Source organism: Microtus oregoni, unplaced genomic scaffold (assembly GCF_018167655.1).
Source record: "Microtus oregoni isolate MIOR12 unplaced genomic scaffold, Mior012 000002F_ref0000024, whole genome shotgun sequence".
NCBI lineage: Eukaryota > Metazoa > Chordata > Mammalia > Rodentia > Cricetidae > Microtus > Microtus oregoni.
Window position 1 is genome coordinate 80,979,278 of NW_024543061.1, and position 26,293 is coordinate 81,005,570.

Below are 26,293 nucleotides of genomic sequence, written 5' to 3' on the forward strand. Positions count from 1 at the left end.
CTCGGTGGCCATATAAATGAATGGACCATGGAGGGAGGCTACCTTTAGAAATGTATTCTAAAGGAATTTTAGCAAGGGGGAGGGAAAGAAGGAAAAAGATAAAGCCAGTCAGCACCATGGCTGTCATGCTTAGCCTGCTAGAGAGCCCTTCATTCCTACCTTTCTGTTTTATTACTTGGTTGCTGGATGTTGGGTTATTGGACATTCCTTTTCTTTGGTTACTTTCTGCTGACATCCGGTCATCTTTGTTAAGAACCCAAGGAAAATGGAATTTTGGTCAAGGTCGGGAAGAGTGAACTGTCTCATTTGATGTCCAGGGTCTGCAGGACCATTTGGGGCTAGGAAAGTCCAGGCAGTATGGCAACAATTCGTGGGGCTGGGCTAATTGGACTGGCTTGCCTTGGAGCTTTCTAGGAGGCAGATTCAAGGGGAATATCTGGGACTGGTTGGTTGCTGGAGCAGTGTGTAGTCAACTTGAAATCTGAGAAAACGGGCAGGAGGTAAAGATCAGGAGCTTAGGGGAAAATTTAATATTCAGTGTCCATTTGAAACTTTGAGTTTTATGGTCCTGGTAATTGGGAGAGGGATGTCCCAAGACCAGCAAAAGTGGGGAGAGAACACCCACTCTTATGAATAGACAGGTAGGGAAATTTAGGCTGTTGCTTGACAGAAGTACTTATCTAGAGTCCATTTTTCTCTGACAGGAGAATTTAAGACTATTTTTTAAAAATGGTGAGAATTTTTTATGTCTATAAAAGTTTTAGAGTTGTTCACTTTACCACTGTTTTCTGTACTAAAACCTATATTGTAGAAAGAGTAGTAGACTCATGTCTTTGAGTCACAGGAAAAGTTTGGAGACCCAAAACTGATTCTGGGCTAAAATCATTAAGATCTTTGTAGGACTGTTAAGATAAATTTGACAGAGATGTTTGCATTAGCATAACAAGTATTTTTCAATCTATTTTTAGAAGTCAGCCAAAGGAAATTTATAATCTTAAGCTTGTGACTGTGATAACATTCGTAGTGTTTTATTAGGGTTAGATTAATAGCTTATTTCAATTCTATTGGTTAATGTTAAGATTATGAACTTTTGAAGTTTTAGTATAACAATAGCACAGAGGGAGGGAAGACACCTGAAACAATTTTTCATATCCCTGATATCTCTTTCCCAGATCCTGAAAACTTACTTAGTTTTTTATGTCCTAAGACCTTAAACCGTTTTCTTATAACTTGCATTCACAGACTTTTATAATTAATCCTTTACATCAAACCTTTATAACTTATATTTACATACCTTAAAACATTTTCTTATTTTGTAATAACTTCAGACCTATGTAATCTGGTGAGAAGGAAAAGGAAGGCTTCTATACTGGATGTGGGGTTAGTTTGCTGACATCCATTGTAGATTTGGGGTTAGTTCTGTAAAAAGGTTTTATCTGCTGGGGTGAGAGTCGGGTGCACTTGGAGAAAGGTTAGAAGAGATTTAGTATTAGAGCAAAATATTTGATGTAAGTAGTAGATAATGTCCTGTGTGGAAGGAGGTTAGGTGTGTTGGTATCTGGGTTATATAGTAGGGCATAGGTAGGAAAGTGGGGTGTGTTCTATGGAATGAAAGGACAAGTCAGCATCCTGCCAGGGTGGCATGATTATTGTGTTTGCAGGTAAGAAATGTAAGTGGTAAGTTCTTGATAAGAGAAGTTTGGAGAGATAAAAACAGGACAGTGGGATGGGATTGGAGTCCTCCATAAGTTACGAGTTGAGAGAAATTGGCCATTCCCCCCACCAAAGAAAAGCAGTTTGGATTTTGCTAAGGGCAGAGATAGGGAACAGAGATGGGTAAGGAGGTCAAAAGTGAGGTGTTTATACATTGGTGTAAGAGATAACCAAAGATTGATGATTTTGGGAGCGGAGAGTTGAGATTTGAAAGGTAAACTTCTGAAACTGAGGAAATTGAGCAGTGAGACTGTTAGATCAGCTATAGGTGTGCAGGACTGTAAAGGAAGGGGTCATCTACTTACTAAAGCAGGTAGGAGGAATAAGATGAAAGGCAGGCCAGGTCTGTGAAGTCTGAAAGGCAACCTTTTGGATGAGGACCATAGGGTGCAGAGGGATAATAACAGTGTCTACGTAGCAATGTTCTTGGACTAGGCAGAGGTTCTGTTAATTTTGACTGTCAATGTGGGAGTATGGTAGGGCAAAGAGGTGGTATATAGAAGCTGTTTGGAGAACAAGGATTGAATTGTACGTTTGAAGCTTTTGAGACTTGTTAAGGGTTGGGGTACATTGGAAGGGAGCAGTATGGGTCAAAGGGGTGGGCTCAAAGAACCAGGCTGTCTGTCAATTACAGTGTTCCAGTGAGATTTTGATGGCCAATAGGAGTACAGAGAGTGCAAGCGAAAACCTTGGAGAGGCAGAGAAGCAGGTGGTGACAGACAGGCTGAGAAACAAGCTTGGACAGGCAGTGGCATAAAGGTAAGAAGAGGAGAGGGAGGAGGAGAGGGGTACTTCTTGCCTCTTTGTGTCCACAAAATTGTAAAGGTTGTCATCTTCAGTGTTTTTTAGGGAATATAAAGGCTACTTTTGAGTACTAAATTGCATCAGAAATGTTGGGTGTGAGGTGAACTTTTCAGTCCAGGTGAAGAGAGCAGATTCCCTTTGCCAATGGTGACTGTAAGTCAGGGTTGAAAATCAAAGACATCCCCAGGGGTCTCAACTGACCTCTAGAAAAGGATAGTCATTATTCAAGTTTCATCATCAAGAGAGGGACACAGTGGGTCCAAGGAGAAATCCAAAACCTATCTACACAAGTTTTGAAATGTTAGGAATAAACACGGCTGCTGAAGGCCATGGTGGGGTCTGTTCTCCCCACCCCCACAAGATAGAGTGGGGATACCAGACACAACAATTTTCACCCAGTTGCTTGGGTGAATGTTTAGGACTGGAAAACTTGGGAGAACTCACCAATTAGCCAATGTTGGATGAAGTGAATGTGCACCAGCTGGTCTGAAAAATGCAAGAACTGGATTGGGAATCCTGTAGACCTTTTTGAGTTATGATCGTCTTCATGATCAGAGTTACACAATCAATGGAAAGGAGGAGTGAGTCCCTCAGAGTTGGTACACCCAGACACCAAATTCTCAGCACAAAGGAGATTTATTACCTTGGTAGGGAGAGCAGGAGAGGGAGCTGCCTCTGGATTGGGCAGAGTCAGAGAGCAAGCAGTAAACAGCAAGCAGATGATATTTTATTAAGGAGTAGGTTTTTTAATGAGAAAAAGAGAGAATCTGTGCTAAAGGGAGCTGGCAAATTCTTTTTTTTTTTAATTTTTTATTGAGGAAAAGAAAAAAAGTTTCCACCTCCTCCCAGCCTCCCATTTCCCTCTCCCTCCTCCCACTCTTCTCCACTTCCCCCCACTCCTCTCACCCTCCCTCTCCAGTCCAAAGGGCAGTCAGGGTTCCCTGCCCTGTGGAAAGTCCAAGGTCCTCCCCCCTCCATCCAGGTCTAGGAAGGTGAACATCCAAACTGGCTAGGGTCCCACAAAGCCAGAACATGAAGTAGGATCAAAGCCCCGTGCCATTGTCCTTGGCTTCTCATCAGCCCTCATTGCTCTCCATGTTCAGAGAGTCCGGTTTTATCCCATGCTTTTTCAGTCACAGTCCAGCTGGCCTTGGTGAGCTCCCAATAGATCAGCCCACTGTCTCAGTGGGTGGGTGCACCCCTCGTGGTCCTGACTTCCTTGCTCATGTTGTCCCTCCTTCTGCTCCTCATTGGGACCTTGGAAGCTCAGTCCGGTGCTCCAGTATGGGTCTCTGTCTCTATCACCAGATGAAGGTTCTATGGTGATATGCAAGATATTCATCAGTATTGCTATAGGATAGGGTCATTTCAGGTTCCCTATCCTCAGCTGCCCAAGGAACTAACTGGGGACATCGCCTTGGGCTCCTGGGAGCCACTCTAGGTTCAAGTCTCTTGGCAACCCTAAGGTGGCTCCCTTAACTAAGATTTGTGCTTCCCTGCTCCCCTATCCAACCTTCCTTTATCCCAATCATCCTGTTTCCCCAAGTTCTCCCCATCCTCCCCTTCTCACTTTTCTCTCCCCATCTCCCCTTACCCCCATCCCACCCCACCCCCAAGATCCCAATTTTTTCCCCGGCAAGTTTGTCTACTTCCCATACCCAGGAGGATAACTATATGTTTTTCTTTGGGTTCACCTTCTTTTTTAGCTTCTTTAGGATTACCAATTATAGACTCTGTGATCTTTATTTATGACTAGAAACCAATTATGAGTGAGTACATCCCATGTTCATCTTTTTGGGTCTGGGTTACCTCACTTAAGATAGTGTTTTCTATTTCCATCCATTTGCATGCAAAATTCGAGAAGTCATTGTTTTTTACCACAGCGTAGTACTCTGCTTCATCCATTCTTCCATTGAAGGACATCTAGGTTGTTTCCAGGTTCTGGCTATTACAAATAATACTGCTATGAACATAGGTGAACAAATGCTTTTGTCATATGATAGGGCATCTCTTGGGTATATACCCAAGAGTGGTATTGCTGGGTCCAGGGGTAGGTTGATCCCGAATTTCCTGAGAAACCGAAACACTGATTTCCAAAGTGGTTACACAAGTTTGCATTCCCACCAGCAATGGATGAGGGTACCCCTTCCTCCACAACCTCTCCAGCAAAGGCTATCATTAGTGTTTTTGATTTTAGCCATTCTGACAGGTATAAGATGATATCTCAAAGTTGTTTTGATTTGCATTTCCCTGATTGCTAAGGAAGTTGAGCATGACCTTAAGTGTCTTTTGGCCATTTGAACTTCTTCTGTTGAGAATTCTCTGTTCAGTTCAGTGCCCCATTTTTTAATTGGGTGAGCTGGCAAATTCTAATTGGACAGTCTAGTCACATAATGAATTTTGATTTTTGGAACTTGGTGTTTTGTCTCAGGAATGAGTCAGTGGCCAAATAAGGAAATGGGCCTAAGGCGGCAGTTTTAGGAATGTAACCTAAGAGTTTTAAGCAAGGGAGAGGGACAGGGGGAAAAAGGCAAAAACAGTCAGTGCCGTGTTTGCCACACTTGACCTGTTAGAGAGCCCTTCAATATCCTTCTTTCTTTTTATACAGTGACCGAGGTGGGAACTCTCAGAGTTATCATCCACAGTACATCTGTAAATAGACTTGCACTTCTCTCCAGGTCTCCTTGGTCAATAACAAGAATGGCCCTTACTCAGCAACAGGTGCACTCTGCTATTGGTCAAGACAACTTGCTTCATGGAAAAGCCTTGTTTGTCCTTCCCACCACTGATTCTCACCACATAACTCTTTCGCATAAAAGCAAGTTGTGGGCCCATGCTTTTCATGGGATGTTTGTGTTAATTGCCCACTTCTGTGAGTTTCAAATAGCCAGTATCTGGGAAGGAGATATTCAGCTTCACCTTGACACTGCTGGCAGCCCAGGAGGTGCCATGAAAAAAGGCCAATAAACTACGTCTTACCTGCTTGTGATTCCTTACATCTTCCCCAACCTTCCTGCCTACCCCTTCCCATAAATCTCTTTGCTTCCTGTATGGGAGTTTGGATCTCACAGGGAAATTATGACTTCTTGCAATTCTGCCTTCTTACAAAAATTTCATAAGTTCTCCTTCCTTTTCTATTTTGTGAAATAGTTTGAGTAGAGCTGGTATTCTTTAAAAATCTCAGAGAATTCTTTAATGAACTTGTTTGGTCCGGGCCCTTTGTTAGTTGAAAGTATTTTTATTATTGTTTTAACATCATTGTAGTGTCTGATGTGTTTTAACTATTTATGTCATATTGGTTTAGTTTTGATAAGTTATATGCTTCTGGAAACTCATCCATTTCTTTCAGATTTTCCAATTATATTAAATATGAATTTTAAGGCATTTCCTCATGCTTTTCTGAATTTTACTGGATTCTGTTCTAATTCCTCCATTTTCATCTCTAATTTTGTTAATTTGAGTCTTCTCTCTTCTTTTGATTAATAGAACCAATACTTTATTTCAATGTTGATTTTTATTTCTATTTCACTTATTTCTATCCTGCTTTTGATACTCTTCCCTTGTACTACCACAAATGCTTGTTTTGTCCTTCTTTACCAAGACCTTGTAGTATATCCTTAAGTTATTCATTTAGGTTCTCCATTTTTATAATAGCATAATTCTCTACTAATTTTTTTGATATTTCATATTATGTACTCCAGTCCCACTCATCTCCCAGTCCATTCATATCCTCCTCTCACCCCTATATTATCCCCATCAAGAAAAACCTACTTCCAAAATCAATTAAAACAAAGAAACAAAACCCAACCTTGTTTCTCCATCATTCCATCACCTCTTCAGACATCTTACTGGCATTGGGCATTAGCTCCACCCACAAAATGTTCATTGCAAGGGGTCAATCCTCTGGCTCAAAGTCTCTGGCACACCATCACCACTGGATCATCACCGAAACTCCTCTCAGTAGATATCCTGCTGTTCCCTTGAGACAACAGTTATCTTTCCACAAGACAAGTCTCATCGCACATTCCAGCAGGTCACAGATGGGGTAAATATTAGCGTTGGCCAACCCAAGGTCCAGGATGTGGGGTCTGGGTGGTAGCTGAGCTGGTCAGTCTGGGCCACTGAAACTGCCCCCATCAGGTAAACAGGAATCAGGGTCACTTTTCCTATGCTGCTGGTAAGGGGTGGGGCTATCTCTCCCAAGTTCAGAGGCCAGCTCTCCTGCTGCAGTCTCCAGTGAAAGCCAGGGAGGGGTGAAGCTAGTTCAACATGGCCCTCAGATTTCAACATGCATAGTTTCTAGGATGCTTTGTGGCAATACAGGCCATTGACATCATCACAGACCCCAGTTGCAGCAGGAAAATGGACTCAGAGATAGCTCAACTGGGATGTCACCACGGCTCCAGTAGTAACACAGGCCACTGGCCACCCAGATAGCTCCAATAGCAGCAAGACCATCAAACACCAAAATGGTCTTAAGTGGCTGTCTAGATCCCAGGCATCTGCACAGCCCTCATTGGTAACTGGAGCCTTGAACATCAACACAGACCCTGGCTGCCATAGGGCATGGATCCAGACATGGCTTTTGGCAGTGGCCCTGTTCCAGATGGCACCATGACCACAGGTGAGAGCTCAGGTCACTTAGATCAGCAAGGCCCTGGCAGTGGCATGGCCCTCAGGTGCCAAAAGGGCCACAGTTTGTGGTTTAGACCCTGGACATCCACGTAGCCTTTGGTGGCACTACAGGCCATGGATATCAACACTGACCCAAGCTGTGGTAGGACTGCAGGCCCAGAGATGGTCCTCAGCGGCATCCTAGACTCAGACGATACCATGGCTCCAGGTTGCAGTACAGACCATTAAGATCGGCATCGCCTTTGATAGTTTTAGGAGCCAAAGACATCAACACAGACTCTGGCTGCTGGAGAGCCATGAGGTTCTCCCTTTTTGATGTAGGCTTTTCACACTATAACTTTTGCCTTAGGAATGCTTTCCTTGTACCAATAGATTTTGATATGCTGTTTCATTTATATTTAATTCTAGAACATTTTTCTTTCCTTGTAAAGTTTTATTTCAGTGATCTTTTCAGTCAATGGTGTATTGTTTGATCCCTATGACTGTGTATTTTTTGTGGTTTCTATGGATGTTGATATTTAGCCTTAGCCTATTGTAGTCAAATACAAATAAGGAGTTGTTTCATTTTACTGTCTTTGCTGATACTCATAGTGTTGCAGTACACTGTCTATTTTGGAGAATTCCCCCTGGATAGGAATGTTTACTTTCTTCATTTGCGTTCGAGTAAACCATTCTGTATATCTCTTTTAAGTCCGTCTGATTGATGAGGATGATTAACTGCATTATTTCTCTGTTCGCTTTTACTAAATGACCTGTTCATTGGTGAAAGTGGAGTACCGAAGCTTCCTCCTGATACTGTGTTTGGGCCAATTCATGGCTTTATCTCTACAGGTCACTGTCCTCAATAGGCTGTTCCCTTTATTAGAACGAAGTGTCCTTGTTAATCTCTTCTGATTAGGTTTGTTTGTACCTATTTTTCCTGGTATCAGTAGTAACACCTACTTGTTTCCTGGTTACACTTGTTGAAAAAAAATCTGTTCATATCTATATCTGTATTTGGTAATGAGGTGAGTTTTTTGGAGGCAGCAAAATAAGGAATTCTGCTTTATAATGTAGTCTGTCAACCTTTGTTTTTTTATAAAAATTATGTGCGTGCTTACATGTGGTGTGTGTGTGTGTGTGCTTACATGTGGTGTGTGTGTGTGTGTGTGTGCTTACATGTGGTGTGTGTGTGTGTGTGTGTGTGTGTGTGTGTGTATGCATGCGCTGGCTCCTGGGGAGGCCAGAAGTGTTGTATTCTACAAAGTGGGAATTACAGGTGTTAGTGAGCTTTCTGACATGGGTGCTTGGAACTGACTCAGATATTCTGAATAACGAATAAATTCTCTTGATTGTCATCTCTTCAGTTCCCAGTCTCTATCTTTTGACTAAAAAAAACGAGACCACTAATATTTAGAGTTATTACTGAAAATCTATGTTGACTAATGCCATGGTGTTGATTTTGTCATATTTATTTCCTTCCCATCCTTTGATTACCTTTTGACATAACATTGTTTATTTTTTCTCTGTAGCCCTTGGAATATTCACATCCTTATTTTCAGTTTAAGGTATATTTCCAATATATTTTATTTATTTATTATTTCTTTCTTTCTTTTTATTCATTTTATATACCAACAATCATTCCTCATCCCCTTCTCACAGGTTCTGGTGATTATGACTAATGCTGCTATGAACATAACTGAACTAGTTACGTTGTGGTATGATTGAGCATCCTTTCGGTATACGCTCAAGAGTGGTACTCCGGGATCTTGATGTAGATTGATTCCCAGTTTCCTAAGAAACTGCCATACTTATTTCCAAAGTGGCTGTACAAGTTTGCACTCCCACCAATAGTGGAGAAATGTTCCCCTTACTCCACATCCTCTTAAACAAAAGCTTTTCTTCAAGCTAGTTTGTTGCTCACAAATTCTATTTGCCTCCTTTTATTGCAGGGCATTTTTCTTCCTCCTTCACTTAGTACAGATAGTTTTTTTTGGGTATAGTATTCTGGGCTGGCATCTTGGTCTTTCAGAACTTGAATTACATCTGCTTAAGTTCCTTATGGAGTACACAGGCTCTGGATTCAGGGCCTCGCGTGGGGATGCTAGGATCTCAGAGAGAGGGGAAGGTGACAACTACCTGTGAAACAAGCAATGGAATTGGCTAAGGTCCTCTGATGGTGACAATTGGGCCGAAGAAGAAGAAGAAGAAGAAGAAGAAGAAGAAGAAGAAGAAGAAGAAGAAGAAGAAGAAGAGAGAAGAGAGAGAGAGAGAGAGAGAGAGAGAGAGAGAGAGAGAGAGGAGGCCATCAATGAAGGACTTTGTTCTGGGGTCCCAGAAAGAGAATAAGGCTACTTGTGGGATGAGCAAGAGATCCAGGTCGTCAGGTGGTGGTGCTGGTGTTCCAGAGTGAAAGGAAGAGGATGCCAACTTGTGGAGAGAGTGAGCAGCTTGATACAGATCCTCCCATGTTAGCATTCTTTTTGACAGAGGCTGATCATTTGTTCCCGGCTCCCTAGACCTGAAATAATCACACAGAAACTATATTATTTGCAATACTGTTTGACCAATAACTTAAGCGTATTTCTAGCTAGCTCTTATATCCTAAACTAACCAATCTCCATTAATCTCTGCATCACCATGAGGTTGTGGCCTACCAGCAAATGTTTGGCAGGCTCCAGCAGAAGCATCTGTCTCCTGTGGCAGTTACATGACTTCTCTCTGTCTTCACCTACTCTCTCTATATATCTCTTTCTGCCTGGCTTTACTCTGATAAGTCATTAGCCAAAAGCACTTCTTCATTAACCAATGGCAATAAAACATATTCACAGCATACATCACCTCCTACATCATATTCTCTCTCTTTTTCTTATTGAAAATAGATTCTTATTTCATAAAATACATCCTGACCACAGTTTCCCCTACCTCTACTCCTTACAGATCCTCTTCACTTCCCCTCTTTCCTAGATCTACTCATCCCCTGTTTCTTCTTCAGAAAAGAGTAGGCCTCCAAGAGATGACGGTCAAATCAGAGAAAACAAGATTCAATAAGACAAGGCAAAAATCCCACATACTGAGGCTAGACAAGGCAACTCAATAGGAGGACAAGATTCCCAAAAGCAGGTAAAAGAGATTATATATATATATATATATATATATATATATATATATATATATATATATTTAGGAAGAACAATAAGCTAATAGCCATAACATATACACAGAAAACCTGCTGTGGATCCATGCAAGTACCATGCTTGCTACTTCAGTCTGTGAATCCTTGTAGGCCTTGCTTAGCTGATTTGTTGGGCCATGTTGTATTCTCCTGACTTTTCCACCTTTTTCATCCCCTCTGACTTCTATAATCTTTTCTCCCCATTTTACACAGTGAATGACCTGATGCAGACCTCCAATTTAGACTCTCTCTCCACATATCTGACTGTGGTTCTCTGCACTTGTTCCCATTTGCTTCCAGAGGAAGCCTCTCTGGTGATGACTGGAGAAGGCACCAATCTATGAGTATAGCAGAATACCATTAGGAATCATTTCAGTGTGTGTGTGTGTGTGTGTGTGTGTGTGTGTGTGTGTGTGTTGCCAGTTGTGTTTTGTTCTACCCTAGGTCTCAGGGCTATCTACTCTCCTGTTCCTATCCATCTAGACAGTGTAGGTCAGGGATTCCCTCTCATGATGTAGGCCACTAATTAACCCACTCATTGGTTGACCACTTCCACAAGTTCTATACCACCATCACTCCAATACATCTTGCAGGCAGGATAGATTGTATGTCTAATGTTTTGTGGCTGGGCTTGTGTCCATTTTTTCTTTCCATAGCCTGTAGAGTATCTTTCTACACCAAAGAGTCTAGAAATTAGGGGCAAAGGCTCTAAGCAGGCTCTAGCTCAAGCTCTTTACATTCAGTGAGCTGTCTTTATGGGACCTCACTGTCAGTTTTCAGATAGTAATTCTAGTGTAGCATCAGCTAGGTTATTTAGTGATATCTATGGGGTCCTGCTAGCCAACAACTAAGCAGAATGGAACCCATTATCACAACTGGAATCCTTGACTAGTTCAGGCTCCATATCCTCCTTTACTAGAATTCTTTGCTCGGGTCACCCTGATATTCCAGGAAGTTCCCACACTAATTCCCAGGCCCCCAGTTCTGGCTGTCTCCCCCTACTCTCTCCATCCATCCTCTCTCACCTGAAATTTCTCAAGTATGCGAATCTCTTTTAAGCAAAGCTCAATGGCTGTAAAAATACTGTTCCAAGAAGGAGCTGATTTTAGATTCATGAAGAACAGATGTTTTCCTGACTGTTTTATGTTGGTGCTCTTATACCTAGGCTGTACTCTTAAACCTTCTAGTTCCATGAAGTTAGGCCCACTGAAGTTGGTGTCTGTGAGAATGATCCTGCTAGTCTGGAGGGTAAAATGTCTACAGGAAAAAAAGGTCATACAGAAAGGACATTAGTAAGAATGCTAAGATAATCAAAAAAATGCATTCACAACCAGAATCAGAATTTTCTTATGTTTTATGTGTAGTGGGAGCTGCGGGCTGTGTTCCTGCCGCCTGGCACCTGGCTGCCTGGCTAGTTTCTGCCCCTAAATAACAACACACAGACTGTATTAATATAAACACTGCTTGGCCCATTAGCTCCAGCCTCCTACTGGCCAGCTCTCACATCCTTATCAACCCACCTACATTAATGTGTGTAGCACCACGAGGTGGTGACCCACTAGGAAGATTCTAGCGTATGTCCATCTTGGGCTGGAACTTCACTGCGTCTGCTCTGGAGAGGAGAGGCATGGCATCTGCCTCACTTCCTCTTCCTCCCAGCATTCTGTTCTGTTTACTCCACCCACCTATGTTTTAACCTATCGGGCCAAGCAGTTTCTTTATCAATTAACCAATGAAAGCAACAGATTGATATATGACACTCCCACATCATTTATGTGTGCAAATATATATGTTTTTTGTGTTCATATTGTGGTGGTTGGGGGACAGATGTTTTCAGGTAGACAACTGCAGGATGGGCATTGGTGAGACTTCAAGTCCAGGGCTTAGGCTTCTTAGTCTGGACTGTTGTTTTATGCTGTCCCACTACAACTAAAAGTTGGCTCTGGAGTTGAGGTATGGCTTCTTCTCCTCTGTGCCCAAGTATACTTGCTTAAAGGGTCCCTCAAAAATCTCTTTGCTTTTTCCTCCTCCTGCTAAGTCCTGCTTCTGGTTCCCACCTTGCAACAAATTTACAGATCCATCAATGGTAACTTAAAAGACAGGACATTTACACAGTGGGAGCCAAAGGGGAGGAGATTAGGAGACCATACAAAACAAACAGTACTTGGAGGGGATAAAAAAGAAATAGAGAATATGGAACCTCTTTCCACTTCTCCAATCACTGGAAGTGTTTGTAAATGCCCTGAATAATAGGATCCAAGATGCCATTGGAGGGCCCATTGGATTGATTGTCTAAGATGTATTGAGGCCAAATTCTATTTCAAAAGTAAATACATTCGTGGTCTGTCAGGTTGGTGTCAGGTGGAGAGGCTGGGGGTTTTCTAAGAGGCATCCCAAGGGATAAAAAAAGGGTATAGATCCCCTCACTGTTAGCAAACTATTCTTCCTAACTCATTGAAGCTAAAACATGCTTAATTTTTATGTTATGTTTATGAGTGTTTTATCTGCATGTATGAATGTGTACCACATGTGTGGGCCCTGAAGAGGGCATCAGATCATCCAGAACTGCTGCTTGGGCGGTAGTAATTCTATGTCCTTGGAGATCTGTGCATATTTTAAATGAAATGCTCTGTCTGTAACCCTAAGCACTGAGCAAACAGCTGCTAATAAAGACAATTGCAGCAAGGCAGATCTCTGCATTTACCTAGGGGAGAGGAACAAGTCCTGGCAGTGGGAAACTGTTTTCATGAAACAATTCTGAACTATGGGGATTAATTCTCAAACATGTAACAGAAAGGGAGTTAGCTACAGTGAAAAAAATCTACAGGAAAGGACACCCACTTTATTCATAAAGCAATAATACCAAAAGCCTTACTTTTTGATTTAGCTTTTATCAGATTCCTTGCTTCTGATAAGTCACTCATGAAAAAATGGCTGAGCAATTACTATATAATGTTGCTGTCTGTAGCATGGTATCTAGAGATGTGGGATACTTTGACTTCTTCCATATACATATATATTCCTTTCATTCCTTTGTGTAAAAATTATAAATAACTGTAAAACTTAAAGGATAAAACTTAAATTGTCCAGTAAATAAGTGGGTCAATATGCTAAATAGACACTTCTCAAAAGAAGAACCATAAATGGCTGATAAATACTTGAAAAGGATGTTCAATACACTCAACTTCTCAACTTTCAGGGAAATAGAAATTGAAATTGATTTAAGATTCCATTTCACCTCCATCTAATGACCATCAAGAAAACAAGCAAAAATGCTGTGATAATGTGGAGAAAGAGAAACATTTGTACACTATTGGTGGGAATGTAAAATAATGCAACAACTGTGGATATTTCTCAAAAACCTAAAACTAGAATTACTCTATGACTCCAAATTCTCAGTCCTGGCTGTGTGCTCTAAGTCAACATATACTAAAGATGCTTGCATATTCATGTTTATAACTAAACTGGCACCATAGCCAGTAAAGAGCCATCCTACATGTCCATCAACAGATGGAAAGATAATGAAATAATCAAGTTAAGCAAAATGTGTGAGACTCAGAAAGACAAGTAAGGACATGAAACCAGAAAAAGGAATGTTTTTTTTTCCTCTCTCTTCACTCTTTGTTCTTTGGGGGCTTGCCACCCAACTCGCAAATAATCACATGGAGACTTATTCTTTCTAATGAATGCCTGGACTTAGCTTGGCTTATTTCTAAACAGCTTTTATTAACTTAAATCATTCCACCTACCTGTTGTTTCTGGGTTTTTATCTTTCTCTACTTTATATACCTTTCTTTACTTCTTACTCTGTGGCTTGCTCTGGAGCTGAGGAGCATGCTCCTGTTGGCCTCCTCATTTTTCTTTGATGTCCTTATCCCAATTTTTTTCCTCCTATTTTATTCTCTCTGCCATCCGGCCCTGCCTATACTTTCTTCTGCCTTGCTATTGGCTGTTCAGCTCTTTATTAGACCAATCAGGTGTTTTAGACAGGCAAAGTAACACAAATTCACAGTTAAACAAACACAACATAAAAGAATGCAACACAACTTTGTTTCATTAAACAAATGTTACATAGCATAAATTAATGTAAGACATCACCAACTAATATTCCACAAAAAGGGAGATCTTAAGAAAGGGTAGTAGAATACATTGATAAGCAAGCAGAGGAGCCACTATTTGGTGTAGTAAGGGAATCACTAAGAGGAGGTCAGAAGTCAGGTGGAAAGAAAGTCCAAAGAAGAGTAAAGCAATAAAAATACAAGAAGTAAAATAACATAATAAATAACAATAAAGCATATAAATGTGAAAGTATCCTAATGAAACCCATTATTCTATATTTTAACTTAAAAGTGAATGAAGATAAAACTATAAAATATAAAAGAAGAAGATTACAATACCTAGACAAAGATTTGGATCAAAAAGAAGTGCTGAAAAATGAGAAAGTTAAAGAAAGGTTATATGCTGATGGGGGTCTCATTGTGCAGTCTGGAAAGGGAAAATGAGATGCTTGCAAACACATGGCAAGAGATAACCTGTAAAGAAGTGGAGGGTGTTCTTAGCTGGTGCACAAGTTACTCAAGACAGAACAGAGGAACCTGTTGCTGTAGATACACAGTTATAGTGGAGAGCAGTTTTCGTATTTACTGGTGAAATTAGTGATGGGTCCCAGCTGTGTTTACAAGTAGATACTTTAGAATTTCGAAGATAAAAAAGAAAGTACAAAATATTAACTCAGAAGGCAAAAACCACGGATCAGAAGAATACATCTAAATTTTGTTTAAATTCAAAGTCAGCATAGTTGAGATGTATTTCTTCAGTGACTCATGGCTTTACAGAGGAACAGGCAGGTAGTGTAAGAGTTGAATCTAAACAGCACTATGATTTGAAGCAGTTAAAACTATACAACAAGACTAGAATGACTTGTTTATGTGTGGAATAGCTCTTTCTCATGACCATAAAACCTCATGCAGATATGAGAAATAAAATATGAGAAGAAATTGTGTAATATCTGACAAAATAAGTGTGTGACTTTCAGATAACAGAATCATTTCTGAGTCTAGGGAGCTGGTGATGCTGTCCTTGATACTGACACAAGGAATTGCAGGAATGGTATGACAAAGTTTACAAAATGCCTTTAGGAGTCAGGAGACACCAAGCTTTTCAGAGAAAAGAAGATTGAAAGACTAGGGATCAAGATATTAGGACTGTCTTAAAGTTATGGAAATCAACAACTGGACTAAGGAGATGGCCCAGTGGGTCAACTCATCAGGGACTGTGTTGATTCTCTAAAACTCATGTAAAGTGTCATAGTGGCACATATCTGTTACCCCAGCACTGGAGATGTTAAGATAGGCAGATCCCTGGGTCTCTCTGGCCATCCATCAACCAAAATTGTAAGCTCTAGGTTTAGTGGGAGACTCTGTCTCAAAAGAAAAAGGAAACAACAACAAAAACGAAGGAAGGTGGAAAGTGATTGAGGAACATTCAATGCCAACATCTGGTCCACATACATCTGTGTGCACCAGATACACATGCAAAGAAAGAAACCAACAGTTGTAATATAAATCACACTTCCATATATTAACTTCATATAAAGTTATAATTGTCATATGAGTGGGAATGACTTAAAGCTTGGCAAATTATTTCAACAAAGGAAAAGTAAATTATACTTATTTCTTTATTCATTCATTTGTTTGTTTTATATCCCAACTGCAATTTCCCCTTCCTCTTCTGCTCCCATTCCCTCTGTCACCTCCCCTTCATTTCCTCCCCAATCTACTCCTCTTCTCTTTCTATTCAGAAAGGGTCAGGCCTCCCATGGGGTTCAAAAAAGAATGTTATATCAAGTTGCAGTAAAACTAAGCAACTCCCCTTTTATTAAGGCTTGTCAAAGTAACCCAAGAGTCAGACAACATGTTAGGGACAGCCCCTGCTCCCACTGCTAGGAGTCCAACAAGTGGACCAAGCTACACAACTGTCACATATATGCAGAGTGCCTGGGTCAGTCCCATACAGGCTCTCTGGTTGTTAGTTCAGTTTCTGTGAGCCCTTTTGAGCCCCTGTTAGTTGTAGGTTTTTATTGTGGTATCCTTGACACTTCTGGCTCCTACAATTCTTCCTCCCTCACTTCAGCAGGGTTCTTTTAAGATGAGATTCAAGTCTGGATTCCCAGGGATGTAAAGGGGAAATGGAAAGAATGTAGCAGAATGATGGAAGTTTGAAAACAGGCCATCTAGGTCTAGTTTCAAATATTACAGTGAAGAGTAGTAGAATAACATCCACCGCAGCAGTCACAGTGTGGAAAACATGGCATCTTCAGGGAAAGGCCAACTTTAAGTACCAACAGGAAAATGATGTGAAAAAAAATCTGAAAAGAGGCTGAAGATAAAAAGAATTTTACTTATGATTACCCATGAAGATGGGAGATACAATCAGAACTATGAAGCCCCTAGGGAGATTAGAAAAGATGAGTGGACAGGGGCTCCTTGCTTTAGTGGTAATTACTACAAGAGATAATTGCTGGTGATAAGCTTAGCCTCAGTGACACAAGAACTTCGAGCATCAGTGCTGGATAGAGGTATAGGCTACATACATGCAGGAGGTAGTTTTCAGGAGATTGTTGCAAAGGAGGTGTGTTGAGTTAGGCAGTGGCAAGTTTTCTCTGTACCTGGAAGCTTTCTCTTGAGATGTCTTAGCTACCCAAGACTCTGAATCCAGATGCTTCTGAAAAGAAATGCCCTGGGTACACTTTTATATATGCATTTTTGGAAACTGGCTGCTTTGACATTTGTCGTACATAACTGCAACGGAAGGAAAGCGACAATGTCTTGACTGTAGAATGCGCCAGGTATTCCTCACTTCAGACATTGGCTTGTTACTTGAAAGACATGGAAATTCCTAGGCAGGTGTAGGTTACTCAGTTAAGGCCTTAATTAAACATCAGATACCAGTTCTTATTCAAATCTATCAGACTTCAAAGTCTGGTATTTCATCACTGCTGCTGGACTGCTCTTAAATAAATATTGATAGACTTTAAGAAACATTTTTGCAACTCCTTTGATCTGTGGTTATTAGCATGATATTGATCTCAAATGGACTTGTGCAATGGTCCTCTCCTGTCCACTACTGTTTTCTGCAATAGCAATTTCATGACTTGAGGACTTGAGGAGAGTGAAGCAGAGGAAAATGCTCTTTGACCTCAGGGGGAAAAATTCTGGTATTTCACCAGGACAGCTTTTTTTTTTTTCTGGAGTTGGGAAGGTTCTTAGTTAATATGTCTTATTTGATTTTCATTCTGTGCACATATTTTGTCCAAAGCAAATTTGTGTGCCCTAAATGAAACAGATGCTTGAGGACACCAACATAAATTTGCTCAAGCCATCTCCCCATGCTGAATGAAAACATATCCTCTAAAATTGTGGGACAGACTCTATAACAGCACCAGAGCCCTCAGAAGCCAGCATTCTGCAGAAATGCTTGCATGTTTGTTTAAAATGAGAATCTTTTCCAATGTGGGATGCATGCTTTGTCATCCCAGCATTTGGAAGTGTGAGGCAGACTGACTCCACATTTAAGAGCTACCTGGAATACATAGGTGGATCTCGTCTAGAACAAATAAAACCTGTCCAATGGCTTGTTGGATCTGAATCTCTTGTAAGGACCATGTTGTAATAAAGACCACACAAAAGTTCAGTACTCAGAGAGAAGTATTTGGACCCAGGTTAACAGCCTTTCCTTACAGACTCCCCACATACTTCCTCCTCCTTCTCCATGATTTACCTCCTCTTAATATTCATATGCTTACAAAAATTAACAAGGAATACTAAAAATAGCCAATTGGCTGAGAAATGGAGACTGATTAAATGCTATTACAGTTTTATCAAGTGTCATGCAAGAATGATCCAAGGTAACAATATATACAATGGCACATATGCACACACACACACATGCACACACAAATGCATGAGAGAAGGGGAGAGAGGCAGTGGAGGGGAGAAGATATTATTATCAGCACATTTAAAACAGAAATCCAGACTTGAGTTATTTGAGAAAGAGAAGTGTTCAGGTTATTGAACTGATCAAACCTTGAACTTTATCTTTACTCAAAAACAAAACACTTACAAGTGAATGACCATTCTTTTCCTGATTTTGATACAAGATTTCAATTGAGAAAACTAGTATTGATTATTGTTGTCAAGAATGTGTTTGTAATCAGGGAAACCTTAAAAATTCCACATTGGAGAGAACACTTGGAGATTAGGCCTCCGCCTCCAGACTAGAGGAAACTTTAGATAACCAGGCTCTCAACTATATGTGAATCAGTAAGTACTATAAGCACAGACCTCTGGCTCCATTGAGACCAGAATCACAGCAAGCAATATTCTCTATATCCCAAGTGTCTTCAAAGGTCAGCCCGGGGCTGGAGATTCAGCTGCAGTGGACCCAGAGTCCTCTGATAACTGAAGCTTTGGCTCAATCAATCTCAAAGGTCAGTGTGAGATGTGGTCTTTGACTTCTGAGGTCCCAGGAGTCATTGCAGGGCAGAGTCTATATTTCTGTATAGAGTCTCCCTGAATACACACACACACACACACACACACACACACACACACACACACACACAACACAGGTCAGAGGTTTGGCCTCTGGTTCTCAGCATAGCTTTAGACAATAAACAAATTTCATTGGGTATCTTACATTTGACCTCCTGCCTCCCAGTGGGGTCACATAACCCAAAAAGTGACCGGCCTTTTAACGCTCTCAGGGGTACTTAGAATTCAGCATATAACTTTAACTTTAGTCCTGTTGCCACATAACCAAGACTAGACCATTTCAGCAATTCCATTTAATTATTAACACTGGAGCACTGGACTGAGCTCCCAAGGTCCCAATGAGGAGCAGAAGGAGGGAGAACATGAGCAAAGAAGTCGGGACCACGAGGGGTGCACCCACCCACTGAGACAGTGGAGCTGATCGATTGGGAACTCACCAAGGCCAGCTGGACTGTGACTGAAAAAGCATGGGATAAAACTGGACTCTCTGAGCATGGCGAACAATGAGGGCTGATGAGAAGCCAAGGACAATGGCACGGGGTTTTGAACCTACGTAATGTGCTGGCTTTGTGGGAGCCTAGCCAGTTTGGATGTTCACCTTCCTAGGAATGGAGGGAGAGGGGAGGACCTAGGACTTACCACAGGGCAGGGAACCCTGACTGCTCTTTGGACTGGAGAGGGAGGGGGAGAGGAGTAGGGGGAGGGGGAGAAGGGTGGGAGGAGGAGGAGAAGGGTGGGAGGAGGGGGAGGGAAATGGGAGGCTGGGAGGAGGTGGAAACTTGTTTTTTTTTTCTCCTTTTCTCAATAAAAAAAAGAAAAAAATGAAAAGGAAATCTAAAAAAAAATTATTAACACCAAGTATTATTGGTCTTTATAGCTTAACTTCATACATACATTTCTCTAAGGTAGATTCATCAAAAACTAAAGATCTGAGTAGAGTCAGAAGAAAAGCAAGTTGATGACATCATTCTAGCAGATGTGCTAACCATGACAAAGAAACACAAATACTACAACACAATGTAATAGCAGCCATGACAAATATTGTGGTGAGAAATATGAAGTCACAATTATTGAAACACAAAATACTAAATAGAACACAAACCTTAATACCAATAATCAACAACATGATGACCTATTTGACACATTTTATTAATAACTTTAAATATCAGTGACTTTAGTTCTCCAACCAAAAGTCACAGGTTGAGTGAATGGACTAAGAAGAAAAATCCACTTTCCTGCTGCCTGTAAGAAACACAGTTTTATTTATTTTTTTTATTTAAATTTATTTATTTATTAAGGATTTCTGCCTCGTCCCCGCAACCGCTTCCCATTTCCCTCCCCCTCCCCTGATCAAGACCCCCTCCCTCATCTGCTCGAAGAGCAATCAGGGTTCCCTGACCTGTGGGAAGCCCAAGGACTGCCCACCTCTATCCAGGTCTCGTAAGGTGAGCATCCAAACTGCCTAGGCTCCCACAAAGCCAGTACATGCAGTAGGATCAAAAACCTACTGCAATTGTTCTTGAATTCTCAGTATTCCTCATTGTCCGCTATGTTCAGCTAGTCCGGATTTATCCCATGCTTTTTCAGACCTAGGCCAGTTCTAGCCATAAATAAAGGACATTGAGCTTATAATTCATGTTCCTAGAGAAGCTAAATAAGAAGGTGAATCCAAAGACAAACACATAGGCATCCTCATGAATATTAACCTTCATCAGGCGATGAAAGGAGACAGAGGCAGAGACCCACATGGGAGCACCGGACAGAAATCTCAAGGTCCAAATCAGGAGCAGAAGGAGACGGAGCACGAGCAAGGAACTCAGGACCACGAGGGGTGCACCCACACACTAAGACAATGGGGATGTTCTATTGGGATCTCACCAAGAAACACAGTTTTAAAGTCAGGCACTCTCTTAGAGTATAGTGATGAGCAAAAGAATGCCAATAAGATGAGGACCAGGAAGCTATCAAGCTTTGCTCTCCTAATAGCTCACAGATTAGACTAGAAACCAAAACTAAATAAGAAGTAATAAACAATACCTCATGCTAATCAAGGGGACATTTAACTAAGAAGTTATTGTTTTTCTAAACACATATGCAACAAACTGTAGGGTGTCCTGTTTACTTAAAAAAATCTACTACTGGATTTAAAGACATAGATTAACATTAATCAATTAATAGTAGGTGATTTCAATACTCCACTTTCTCCAATAGACTGGTCATCTGGACAAAAAAAGAAAATCATCAGAATCAATTTGCATTATACATCAATTGGACTTAATGGATATGTACAGAATATTCCACCCCAAACCAATGAATGCACATTCTACTCAGCATCATATTGAATTGTTAAAAATAATCCATATCCAGAGATGCAAAATAAACCTTTGCAAATCTAAGAAGACTGAAATAATTCCAAGTATTCCTTCCTATCCCAATGCACTAAAACGTAAAATTGCCTGCAAGCAAATCTCTAGTAAATACACAAACTCATTCAGATTAAACAGCTCAACACTGAGTGATGAATGGGGCAATGCTTAAAGTAAGAAAGAAATAAACAGTTTGCTGGAACTAAATGTGAATGTAAGCACAACACAACAAAACCTCTGGGACACACTGGAAGCAGTCCTACTAGGAAAATTTATTTCTCTAAATTTCTATGTTAAAAAATCAGATAGAACACAAAAATGACTTAATGATAAAATTAAAAAAAATTGAACTAACAAGAACAAACCAAATCCACACCAAATTAATGGCAAGAAATAATAAGAATCAGTGCTGAGATTAACAAAATAGAAACAAATACAATAATACAAAAAAAGCAAATAATCTCAGACCTGGTTCTTCGAGAAGATAAACAAGATTGACAGACCTTCAGCCCAACTAACTAAAAGAAAAAAAGGACTCAAATTAACATAATCAAAAAATGAACAGAAAAACAAAATTAAGTGTCATTATACATTAAATGTACTTAATGGAGCACAACAGACACCAAATAAATTCCAAATATTTGAAGGGAAGTTTTAAAATCTTGTATTCCATTAATCTGGGAAACCTAAAAGAAACAGATAAGTTGCTAGATTCAGCCAAACCACCAAAATTAAGTCAAATCTAGCTAACAACTTAAATAGACTCATAACAAATGAGGAGACTGAAATAATAATAAAAAGCATTATAGCTATAAAAAAATTTCCAGAGGCATATGGATTCACAACAGAATTCTACCAGACTTTAAAGTAACATCTATAGCCAATTCTTCTGAAACTATTGAAAAGAATAGAAACAAACAGAAGGATCACTACCAAGCTCCTTCCATGAAGCCAGCATCACTTTAATACTAAAGTACAACCAAAAAAGAAAACTGCAGGCCAATATCTCTGATAAATATAGACTAAAAATGTTTAATAATATTTGTAAACAGAATACATAAATAGGATTATACACCATAACCAACTTGGTTTTATCCATAAAATGCAAAGATGGTTCAACATACACAAGTCAATAAATGTAACAAACCACATAAATGTACTTAGAGATAAAAACCACATAATTATCTCAAGAGAAACAGAAAAACCTTTTGATAAAATCCATTGTGCCTTCATGATAAAAGTTCTGGAGAATGTAGAACTAAAAGGAACAAAGCTTAACATAATAAAAGCTGTGTATGACAAAACTATCTCCCAGAATCATCCTAAATGGAGAATTGAAGCAATCCTCCTAAAGTAAAAAATGAGACAGGAATGTCCACTTTCCCCACTCTATATCCCATACTTGTGGTTTGGTTGAATTAAAATTGTGAAAATGATCATTTTTAAAAAAAATAAAATCTCTTTATATATCCAGTGTAATTCCAATCCAAATCCTACTCTCATTCTTGATAGACATAGAAAAAAATTTCTAAAATTCAAACCGAACCACAAAAGACCCAGATAGCCCAAACAATCCTGAGATAAAGGAATAATGCTGGAGGGATAGCTGTTCCATACCTTTATATTACAGAGCTATAGTAAAAAAAAAAACCCAAAGAACAAAAATAACAATATAGTATTGCCACAAAACAGACCAGTGGAAGAAAGCAGAGGACCAAACATGAGTACACATAACTTCAGCTACTTAGTATTTGACAAAGATTAAAACATTAACTTGAGAAAAGAATCTTCACCAGATGGTGCTATAAAAACTAGAAGTTCACATAAAAAGAGTGAAATTAGCCTCATATCTATCATCTTGTACAAAAAACGAACTTCAAATATATCAAAGACCTAAATATGAAACCCGAATACTGAAATTGATAGAAGAAAGCATAAGGCATACCCTACATGATACAGGCAGAAAAAAGGAACTTTCTGGATAGGATTCCATTTTCTCGAGAATTCAAGGCAACAATAGACAAGAGGGATTTAATAAAATGAAAAAGATTCTGCACAACTAAAGAAAGAATCAGCCGGGTGGTGAGGAAGCACAGAGGAAGAAAGAAACCCTGCCACCTATACAGCTGACAAATATATTGAGGATTAATATCCAGATTATATTACACTGACAAGCTCATCCTTTAAAGACAGTATTAGTCTAATACCAAAGCCAGGTAATGGTATACCATGGAAAAGAAAATTAACAACCAAGTTTGATAAACAGAGATGCAAAATTTCTCTACCAAACAGTGGCAAATTGAACTCAGGCACACATTAAGAGCTTGCATTATGACTAAGTGGCTTCACTAGAGAAAGTCAAGGGTGGTGTCAATAAATGTATTACATAATACAAACCACTTAAGAACAGAAAAAAATACAATAATTTCAATTTCTGAAAAGACTTTGGCATTGTTTAATGTGCCCTCATGATGTGCATCCTGGAGACATTAGGAATAGAGAAAGCATGCCTCAGAACAATAAAGGGTATATACAACAAACTTAGGGCCAACATTAAACTAAATAAAGACAAACTGGGAATATAAAACAGTAACAAGAGAAAGAGACCCATTGTGCCCTCTCTTATTTAATATAGTTCTCAAAGCCTTAGCTATAACAAATAGACCAACAGAAGACCAATGGGAAGAAAATAGGAAAGGAAATTGCCAAATTATTTATATTTCCATATTGTATAATTTCTATACTTTAAGATCCTATTGAGTCTACTAGCCAAATCTTAGATCTAATCAAGACTTAAAGCAGAGATGCAGGATATAAAATCAATATAAAACCATAAGCCTTAAAGCACACCAGCAATGTACTTTCATATAAAAATAGCAAAAATTCATTCATTATAGCTCCAAAAATTAATAGATGTATACCTAAGTATATATCTAAACAAAGAAATAATAAAATGATGTTATGATTACATAAAATATTTCAACAACTCTATTCAGATACCAACCAATACTATAATTTTTTTCAAAATAAAACAACCTGGGTTCATTTTTTTTTTTTCAGAATTCCACTGTGGTCTTTTCTTTTGGAAAGAGTTTTAAGTACCCCAGATAACATGTTGTATTTACATCCCCAAAGAAACTAATGTTTCTTTATTTTTTGAATAACAATACCTTTGAATAAAACTGCAGGACACTTCTAAAAACAAAGCTTATTATCTTAGCATCAGTGTAAGAAAATGTATAAATTTTGAGCAGTTTTTAATATAGTCTTGAAACACAGGAGTCAGGAGTGAATTTTTAGCCCAATCTTTGTTTGTTTTGTGCAACTTGTGTAGGACAGTGACCTGAAAAGATAGTTAATCATTATTGGACTGATAGAAAAAACAGCTAAGTGACTTTAAAGAGGAACTTCCTGGAAGGATAAATGTTGGACATGCCACAAATGCTGTAGAAGACAGAGTTCAGGTAAGACATTTTGAGTCTGCTCTCAATATTACTTCAGTTTACAATATTTCTGTGAAATACAAAGAAAAGATATGGTGTGTTTATGGTTCATGGAACAAGTTATATGGCCTTGTATCTTCTGTGCAGCTCTCAAAAACAGTTATTAATCCATCCTGGAAAAACAAAGTTATCAATCCATTCAGGAGACAGAGATGACTCAGGTTTCCACAGCCTCTAGTTATAGCAAGTAAAAGAAAATTGGAAAATAAGAGTTGATAATACATTTCCCAGTTCTGTCTGGATGGAACTTTAACCATTTAGAACAATGAGTTGATTACCCCTTTTCTTTTCTTTTCTTTTCTTTTCTTCCCTTCCCTTCCCTTCCCTTCCCTTCCCTTCCCTTCCTTTCCCTTCCCTTCCCTTCCCTTTCCTGTCCCCCCCCCAACCCCCGCCTCTTTCTTTCCGTTCTTAACTTTCTTTGATCTGGGAAAAGGAGGGTGCAGATCTAGATGGTAGCCAGGAATAGGCAGAGTCTCTGAGCTGCTTCAGTCTCTGCTGCCAGATGAGTGTGTGGTTCTTCTGCTGTGTGACTTGGGAAAAAGGAATGTGAGATTTTCCTGGTGCCTTTATCTCTAACTTAAAGATTTGCAATTTCTGGCTAGTTTAGCTCCTAGCACAATGGAGAGCTCCCAGTATGCCACTTTCCACCCTCATTTTGCAAGATGATGAGAAAATTGTTACTCTCAATAGAGCACGGGGATCCTCGGGTTCCCGGGAACGGTGTAGGCGGTCCCATTTTCCTTCTCCTTGGTTCCTTGGGCAGATGGGCTCTTGTCCGTGTTGCATTCCTGTGGCCCATGAACAGTAAAACACAGACACACATCAGCAGAGGCCAGGTAATTCTGACCCTGCTTCCCCCATTCCCCCATCTATCAGGGAAGACTGTGCTCTCCTCTGGGAAGACTGGCAAGGTACATTCAGATGTCTGTGGTTACCTGTAAACTTTCTTTGTTTGAAATACTCTTCTTAGTCATTTAGAACCAAGAAACAACACATTCAGATTAAGCACATTCCACGCACTCAAATCAGTCTTCAAATTCCAAGGCACAGAAAACTGATGTCATATGATTCAAGCCAGACTGGCCATCTCACCTCCACTTTAATTATAAATCAGTTTACAGCTTAGTGTTCATGAGAAACTGAGACCAAAAGTTTATCTTTCCACTGTTTGTGTTGCAAGTATTTACCCCCAATATCTAGAAGTATGCTGAGTTAGTTTGTCTGAGAAAAGAGGGAGAATACAGAAGGTAATGCTCAATGAGTGCACCCATCCCTGGAATATCAGAACTGCAGCTATTGTTTTCATAGAGGTAATGGGAATATTGAAAGAAGAAGATTGGGGAAGATACACAATCTATAAATGAGGAAGATTTTGGGTGAGGAAGAATCTTCCAAAGGGTGGAGCCCAATCTTCTTGAAATGGTGGCACCACATGTGGAGAGCTTTGTGAGTGGATTGAAAATAAAACTTCACACAATAGCTGGGCTTAGTTTGTGAGGACAGAAAGTGGGAACTATAAATTATGTTTTGCATGGTCTAGGGGTCCCTGGAAGATTCTAAGGCCAG

At 39.8% G+C, this 26,293-nt stretch overlaps 1 protein-coding gene across 2 annotated transcripts in view; it reads left to right on the plus strand.

The window, feature by feature from the left end:
• The first annotated feature begins 24,633 nt into the window (after nucleotides 1–24,633).
• The window catches only part of Slco1b3 (solute carrier organic anion transporter family member 1B3), a 59,543-nt gene continuing 57,883 nt past the window's right edge, over nucleotides 24,634–26,293 (plus strand). For both annotated transcript variants that reach the window (XM_041637984.1, XM_041637975.1), the window contains exon 1: nucleotides 24,634–24,688. The gene's annotated coding sequence lies outside the window, so the exon portion shown is untranslated. The remainder of the gene's footprint in view (nucleotides 24,689–26,293) is intronic.